Source organism: Wasmannia auropunctata, unplaced genomic scaffold (genome assembly GCF_000956235.1).
Source record: "Wasmannia auropunctata unplaced genomic scaffold, wasmannia.A_1.0 LD335708.1, whole genome shotgun sequence".
Classification (NCBI taxonomy): domain Eukaryota; kingdom Metazoa; phylum Arthropoda; class Insecta; order Hymenoptera; family Formicidae; genus Wasmannia; species Wasmannia auropunctata.
The window spans coordinates 10,295-19,570 of record NW_012027182.1 but is presented as its reverse complement, the minus strand read 5'-3'; the positions used below and the strand labels follow the sequence as shown (position 1 = coordinate 19,570).

At 27.6% G+C, this 9,276-nt stretch overlaps 1 protein-coding gene across 2 annotated transcripts in view; it reads right to left on the bottom strand.

The window, feature by feature from the left end:
- Positions 1 to 8,193, bottom strand: part of LOC105456373 — a 29,600-nt gene extending 21,407 nt beyond the window's left edge. Inside the window, exon 1 of one of the 2 annotated variants that reach the window (XM_011700343.1) lies at positions 7,620 to 8,193. The gene's annotated coding sequence lies outside the window, so the exon portion shown is untranslated. The remainder of the gene's footprint in view (positions 1 to 7,619) is intronic. The other variant, XM_011700342.1, reaches the window with a different exon arrangement.
- Positions 8,194 to 9,276: the final 1,083 nt, after the last annotated feature.

Genomic DNA, 9,276 nt, shown 5'->3' with positions numbered 1-9,276 from the left:
TTTTTAAAGATAAATATATTTGTTACGAGATACAATTTTATTAACTAAAATAAAAGCGTATTTTAACAGGAGTAGCTAAGAAAGTGATATAAGGAAAGAATGATTTTGCTAAAAAATTTAAAAGTTTTGCAGGATATTCCTCAATAGAATTAGCTAAACATTATTTGATTTTTTCAGCAAATATTTTTTGATGTTGCGCCTATATTTTAACAACTAATAAATTTAGCTTTGGCAGTAACAATATTAGTTGTCCCTATATATTTTAAAAAGACACATTAGCTGCCACGGCTATATTTTAGCTGCGTTGGCCAATCCTTTCGCTGCGTGTGACACACACACACACACACAACACCAGGCTATATCAAACGTCCGCACTCTTCAACAACTGCGGCTAAAATTATGCCACTCAACATGGCTGTTCAAAAAGGTTTACACTAATGTAGTTCAACAGTCGTCTGATAAATGGCGTCAAGGGGGAGGCTGCAAAAAAATCAGTCCGGGAACTTATGGACCGTACTGTGTATATATCTTTCTTTCTCGCGGGATTTGGAGAAAAAATGGCGTCACTTCTTTTATGGTGCCACTCTAATTAGAGACTCTCTACGTATATATATGTGTAGATTTTATTTATAAGCAATTACATCAGAAATTTTTTTTAGTGATCACTCCTATGAATAATTGTTACTAATAAAACATTTTATTCGATTCACACATTTAATTTATTGATTTACTGTATCGAATCCATATTATTACTTATCTATTTTATTACTAATTGTGAGGCACTTTTTTCAATTCGGTCCTGGATTTAACATGAAGATGCTCACGTGATCTGGAAAAGGAGATCAAAGGTGTCGACACGAAGTGTATCTACTGGTTATACTGTGGTGAGTTCGGTCTTTTCCGCTCGTGACAACGTGTGTTTGAATTGCTTGAAAGTATTTTCTGAGATCGCGACACTTTTATCCAAGGTAATCCTTTTTTTTTTACTTTAATTTTATATTGAATATTATGTAAAGTTTTACGGAAAGTATTTCTACATTTAATCAAAACTCTGCTAATAAGCTTGAGGTTATCCTTTGTTTTGAAAACCGCTTAGCTAAATAAAGTATTCAAAACTTAAAGTAAATGCAACTATATAATAGATTTGTTACAAATTCATGCACTAATATTGTCATTGCATAACAAACTCATTGTATCAAACTTTTAATATTAATATACTATGCAAAGTCATACTGTATATTGAATTAAATGTCTTTTGCACATAAAAATCCCAGAAAAGATCCTTGAATTAATTCTAAACGAAACTGAACAAAACAAACTTTTGTTTAAATTCGCTTTGAATTAATTTGAGGATCTTCCCAGCAAACACAGATTATAACAGCAATGTTGCAGCAACATTGTAACATACCAGCTATATTGCAGAAATATTACAATGTTGCTGCAATATTACAGTTTCAATTTGTGTTTGCTAGAAATATAACAAAATATATGTGAAAATAGCTCTTCTTAATAGCAACTTTATCTGCAAATTTTTCAAAATTGTGACGTGTTAGAGTAATTTTACAACCGAATACGGACTCAGCGCTCAAAAAACTACAGAAAATGATTAGTTTCGTTATTTTCGTGTTTTTTTGTTAAACTGTGTAATTTATTTGTTGATAAACCAAAAATAAAGAAATTTTGATCGCATTTTACAAACTTATTGATTGTTGTTTCATAATAAAGATTAACGTTGAGAAAAATATATATGTATATGTACGTATGCACGTGCGTAAAATGTAATCTTTTCATGTTATATATATTTAAATATTGGTAATGTAGATCAAAGGTGTAGAAACATTAATATGCTTATTAAAAGATGTCTTTATATTTCACACAAAGAATATTACAAAAGATTGCGGTTAAGTTTTCTCTCTTCCAAAAATGTTAAAAAAACTGTTGTGCCAACATAGTAAAAATTAGCTGTAGTGGCAATCGCGAAAAGGAAAAGAAACTCAATTAATCATAAAAATGTAAAATATAAGAAAGGAAATTCACTTTTTAATATTTACTTTAACAAATATTAATATTAATATTTTAATATAAATATAATATAAATTTAATATATAATATATAATATATAATATATTAATTATATTATATTTATAATATAAATATAATATATTTAATATAAATTAATATAACTATTAATATAAACAGCTATATTTTAAATATATAAACACATTTTTAATTGGTACAGTCGATTTCGATAACTCGAATCTCAAGGGACCAAAAAAACTGTTCGAGTTATAGAGTTTTCGACTTTCGATTGAAATTCGAGCAAAAGAGGGATAACATATAAAAATTCGACTTACGGAGGCTTTGTACGAGAGTTTATAATTTTTCGATTATAATGGCTTTTAGAAGAAAAAAATCAATATTTAACAATGAATCATTTATTGCATACATATAATAAATGTAACCATGAAACAAAACCAGGCTATTACTAGCTACACTAGCTACAACTTCGAATTATAGAGGTAGCGACAATGGAAGTTCGGCTTATAGAGGTAAACTTCTACTTGTAGAGGTCTGGTTACTTTAAATTTGAATTACAGAGGTAAAATATATATCTAAATGCCTGACAAACAATTCGAATTAAAGTAGGTTTTATTTCGATTTATGGAAGTTTTCCGCAGCGAAGCGGAAGGGGATGAACAAAATTTTCATCTTATAGAGGTTTTCGAGTTGTAAAGGTTCGAGTTATCGAGGTTCGACTGTATAAATAATTATGTAATTTGATTATTCTTTGATTATTATTATTTTTACTTTTTTTCTTAATTTATCTAACTTTAATTTATCTACATTCTAATGTTACCTACCTAAAGTAATATTGCTTCTTTTATAATATTCTTTAATATTTGTAAAGAAAAAACTATAAAAAGGTACTTTTCATAATATTTTTTATGGTTTTTTTCATTGGAATTTAGATAAATTAAAAGGAAAAAGTAAAAATAATGCAGAGTAATGGAATCACATGTTATATCAATTAAATTATATCAATTATATCAATTAAAAATGTGTTTGTATGAAATATATACGCAAAGAAAATAATGCCACATGATACTAGTGTTAATAGTATTTTTGTTTACTTGAAAAAAGCATATACTAGTTTTAATTAACAAATTTAAAAAAACAACATCATTGAAATAACATGATTGACAAAAGAATTGTATGTAAAAAAAGGTAATATTAATTTAAATGGGTAAATATCGGAATTTAAATAAATTTTATTGTCTAACTAAACAATTAATTATCAATAAATATTTTATTATCAAACCTTTATTTTAATTTATTTAGGATTAGTGTCTAAATATTGCTTTATCAAATGATATTTCTTAAAACAACGTTTATCCTTCGATTCAAGGACGTAATCACTATACTTGTTTACCTCCGATTCAAATCTTAGATTCTGAAACCTCTCGGTACTAAAATGGATTTTTGGATGTCTGCACTTTGATTTGACTTACAAGGGAACCTCGCGAAGTGTTAAATTCTGATTTTAACGAAACTTTTTACACATGTATAGGTTACCTAAATAGACGAATTTAGAAATTAGCAGTTGCGGCCCAAAAACGGTTGAAAGAAACGAAACCACCCCTTATATGTTAATTAATTAATTAATTTTTTTGTTATATTTTGAAAACTATTCAAGATATCAAAAAATGTTTTATACAAAGGTTTTACAGTAAAATCACCTCTTTTCACTCACGGCAATCATTAAAAAAAAATTTATTTACAAAAATTAAAAAAAATTTTTTTTTAAATAATTATTTTTCAAAAATGTTATTGACGTAAATGAATACATATGATTTTGTCGTAAAATTTTTGTATAAAAGATTTTTTAATATCTCAAATAGTTTTTGAAATATAATAAAAAAGTTAAAAAATTATTATCTTATCAAATCATTAAACTTTAATATAAAGAATCATTATCTTATCAAATCATTAATCTTTAATATAAAGAAAGTTATTTTAAACCATTTTTCCGTCGCAATTGATATTTTCTAAATTCATCTCTTTACGTTATCTATATATATGTAAAGTTTTATTAAAATCAGAACTTGTTATAAAACTAATTATACATTTCGGCCGAATATTGTTTTTTTTCCGTGGCTATCACTTCCACACCTTGCGGTAGACAGCTTGGTGCGTTTTTTTATAGTGGTTTCCCCAATAGGTCTAATTCACTCTTATATTTTAATACATAAATTATTCGAAATGTCTTCTTTCCTTTTCAATAGTTTTTGAGATACAATAATTTAAAATAACGTTTTTACCTTGAATAATTTGTGAGATACAATACTTAAAATATTGTTATTTTAAATTTAGACTTTTAAACTATAATGTTTAAAATAATATTTCAAAGAACTACATTATTAACAATATTTTAAGTATTGTATCTCACAAATTATTCAAGGTAAAAACGTTATTTTAAATTATTGTATCTCAAAAACTATTAAAAAGGAAAGAAGACATTTCGAATAATTTATATATTAAAAAATAAGAGTGGATTAGGCATATTGAGAAAACCCTATGAAAAAATGTACCAAGATGTCTACTGCAAGGTGATGTGGAAGTGATAACCATGGAAAAAAATAAAACAATATTCGGCCGAAATGTGTGAATGCATAATTAGTTTTATAACAAGTTCTGATTTTAATAAAACTTTACATACATATAGATAACGTAAAGAGATAAATTTTAGAAAATATCAGTTGCGACGGAAAAATGGTTTTGAAATCACTTTCTTTATATTAAAAGTTAATGATTTGATAAGATAATGATTCTTTATTTTAAAAATTAATGATTTGATAAAAAAATAATTTTTAACTTTTTTTCATATTTCGAAAACTATTCGAGATATAAAAAATTTTTTATACAAAAGTTTTATACAAAAGTTTCACGACAAAATATGTATTCATTTACGTCAATAACATTTTTGAAAAATAATTAAAAAAATTTTTTTTTTAAATTTATGTAAATAAATTTTTTTTAATGATTGCCGTGAGTGAAAAGAGATGATTTTACTGTAAAACTTTTGTATAAAACATTTTTTGATATCTTGAATAGTTTTCAAAATATTAGGAAAAAATAAATTAATTAACATATAAGGGGTGGTTTCATCCTTTTAAACCGTTTTTGGGCTACTGCTAATTTCTAAATTCATCTATTTAAGTAACCTACATGTGTAAAAAGTTTCGTTAAGATCAGAATTTAACACTTCGCGAGGTTTCTTTGTTAGCTATATATTTGTTTCTGTTTTTCCCTTTTTCTTTCTCTTGTGAATATATGATATGCATATACACTTGCATATTATTGTACAATCTCAATGCGTTTTTGTGAGCGAGTGAGTAAGGCGATCACGACGATTTGATCGCGAATATATTTCTCTCTGGCTAAAAGAGCAGAGTGTTCTCTCTCAGAGTAGTAGTTTTCCTGGCAATGATCACACCAATTGCATAACTATATCCGAATTGACAAATATATAAGTCTGTCTAATCCCTAATTCTAGTTTCTTTCTATTTAAATAATATAGGCCTCCACTTCTTCAGAATTAATTTATTAAAGCTTGCATTGCTTGAATTGCACATGCAACTTATTACAATATTTACAGAAATAATATTACATTTTTTTAATTATACAATTATAGTGTATCTTAGTGTATTCTTTATTTGAATAGATAACGTAAAATTAGCTTTTTGTAGATCACGAATTGCTAAGAAAAGACTCTATTAGTAAAAAAAAAAAAGTTAATTCAAGATCAATATCGTCATTTTCTCGCTTATTTTCCTACGATAGTGCATTAAGATTATATAATTTTTAAGAAAAATATAAAAAAAAATTTTAATTTAGCAATATAAGCAGTTAAACAATATAAATATGATTATATTTACTAATATGTTATCTTATATGCAGAAATTTATTTCATAATTTTTAATAAATTTACATACGTGATTTTTATTTTTATATTACATATTTGTAAAAAGAGCTCTTCTTTTTGTTTATAATTCGGAAAATATTATTGATTTGAGGATATTTCATAGAATGATATACTTATTATATATAAGTATATAATTATTACCATGAAGTATGTAAAATTTAAATAATTTGTAATAATTTATAATAATATTAATAACAATATTATTGTTATTTTAATTAGTTTTTTAGTAAAAATACGTACAGTAAACACGTATACAGTAGGAATATCAGTTACAAAGTTAAGAAAGAAATACAAACATTCATGATCTTCTAGTGTATTAATATGCATATATTTAGAAAAGAACTAAAAAAGCATACAGACAAGAAAATGTACAGATAAAGTAATGCAAAAAGATAAAAATATGTTAAATGAAATAGATTAAAATAAATTTAAAGGTATAAGTGTATGTAAGCTCTGTGTGTGTGTGTGTGTGTGTGTGTGTGCGCGTGTGCGCGTGCGTGTGCGTGGCGTGTGCGTGTGCGTGTGTGTGTGTGTGTGTGTGTGTCCATACCCAATGGTAAATACAAATCGCTTTTCTTTAACGATCGTAATCATATTACTGACTTTTATAACAACCATGTTTATATGGCTATCAAAAATAACAGAATTACAGATTGCATAATTTATCTTTGCCATGACATCATCCTGGCTTATTCCACAATTGGCTGAATGACTTACATCATTCTGGTTCGGAGTTATTAACTGTCTAGCAACGCTAGCATTGCAAAAGATTAAAATGTACGATTAAAATGTATGATCTCGTTTTTTGAGATTGATAAATATATACATCATCCTGTATGTGCAGTGAACATTCGATTAAAGCAAAATTCGAGCGCTCGATGAATAAAGTTTATCATAACAACATGAAATAAAATGAGTAATCGATGAATTTGAGACTCTCTTTCTCGTTTTAATCATCTTTATTGTTGTTTTTATCATATTAATCCTTTTTTAAATCGCTTATATTTCAAGATTTTTTAATATTAAGAAAAATTTTTCTGCAAAAATACGACAGATAAAAGTAATAATATACATAAAGAATTTGACTTATGCAAACTTACCTTGGTATTTTCAAATCAAGATTATCTTGATTTAAAAATTTTGCTTTTTATCTTTTTCGACTTTTCTCCATGTATAACTTTTGTAATGTTATAATACACAATAAACAATGAAAAAAATTTACTAAAATCATACTTTAAAATAATCTTTTTTATATCATTCCGATTGATTTTTTAAATTTCCATCGTTTCTCCAACAATTAGATGTTATAAAATAATTATTTTTTCTAATTTCCGAACTTTATCGTTTTTTATATAGATATTTTTATAAAATTAGAATTTGTATAAAACTATACATGTATAATAGTAATTTTACAAAATTTTGGCAGTATTTTTGTATTTGCCTTTTTTTATTTCAGATCTATTGTTTGTGTTTTCGAATTAATAAATACACACACATACACATCATCGTGAAAATTCGCTATACAATAATGAACAAACGTAATGATAAACTAAACAAATTCATCGACAGGCCGTCTTACTGTTGCTTTATTTACTCTCGCATGTAAAAATCTTGTTTTCCTCACTTTCTTGCTTACCTTATGCTGTGATATAGCTTTGACAAACGAGTTACTACACAAATATAAAAATAACCACTTTTATCAGAATTCGCTGATATAGTTCGTATAACTGATAGTTTTTTCTCCAAAGTCTCTCATGCGTCACTCGATGCGTCAATAATCATCGTAACCGTGACAAACGCGCGTGCAATAATGGCAATATAGATTAAAGCAATAATTATGGAAGAAATGTTGTTTCGTTGACACTTTCGTCAGTTATGTCAAGTATATTAAGCTTCAAAATACTGTTGTTAATATGGACAAAACACTTAACATTATAATGATCGTAAGAAGAAACAGAAAGGAACAAAGAATCAGCGAAAAAGCAAACAAATTCACTCGCCTGAACAATATCACGTTTGAGGAGCCGTGGTAGCAACTGCTTGCCGTCAGCTGATTTCGACTGTTGGCTGGCTGGTTGGCTGGATGGCTGACTAGGCGACCCAACGAGTGTAAAGACGAGAGGTCGTGCGGGGGTGAAAGGCGGTTGGTGATGAGGACAGCGAAACGGAAGGGAAGAATTCTCTACAAGATGGTAGGGGAGAGAAGGCGTGTGCGAGAGAGTTAAACGTAGCGGAGTGAGGCGGAAACGAGCTATAGGGGGGACGTGAGAGGAAGATTTCGATGAAACAGGGGAACGAGGCGAAAGGGGAATTCTCGTGGAATAGAGTGGACGCGAGAACAGCAAGAGCAAATGTAATGTAGGGAGAAAGACAATGTCGGCATGGTAGGGTGCCTCGTACAGCGACGTCAGGGGTGTATTTGACAAAGGTAGTATAGATCTGTACGATCGATATATATATATATATGCAGTATGCTATGTTAAAATAATAATTTTCTCCTCTAAAGATACCGATTCAAATTGTTTTTTTGGATTCGAATTTTTATAAAAAATATCCTTATCTCGTTTGTTGATATTTACCAGTTTGTATATATATGCGTTGCTGCGCATTAGAGCGTTTTAAATACATATCTCTATAACATGGATTATCTAGCTTAATCAAATTTTTTTTTTCAAATACACGCATTTAACATGTATTAGGTACTATTACATTTGTCGTACTATAGATTTTTCAAGAGTGTTAAATTGACTGCAGAATAGAGAAATTCTTGAGTATCCAGAACTTTTCTATCCTACAGCTAATTAAGAAGCTTGAAAAATTTGTTATACAACAAATGTAATATTAGCTTTAAAAGTCATGGTACACGGTGATTGTTATGTTCTATCTTATTGTTAATGGCACGACTTATTAGGCTGTATTCCAATATACATACGCCAGTACTGTAAATCTATAATTCACGTTACGTATATAGCATACTATAGATATTCAGTATTATTAGTATACCTATACTGGAACACGACCTTAGTTGCCCGTGTATCATGGCTCTTATAATACGAAAATGCGTACATAGAAACTAGGAGTATATGTGTTTAGTTTATCTTGATTTGGGATTTAGTTTAGTAATGGAAGAATATTTAACATTATGATATGAATATCTTTAGTAAAAAAAATAGTAATAATATATATATATATATATATATATATACACTACGCAAAAAAATTAGGGGAACACTTTAAAAACTGCAAATTTTGTCGATTTTCAGAAACCAATATCTCGGCTTCCAAGAATCGCA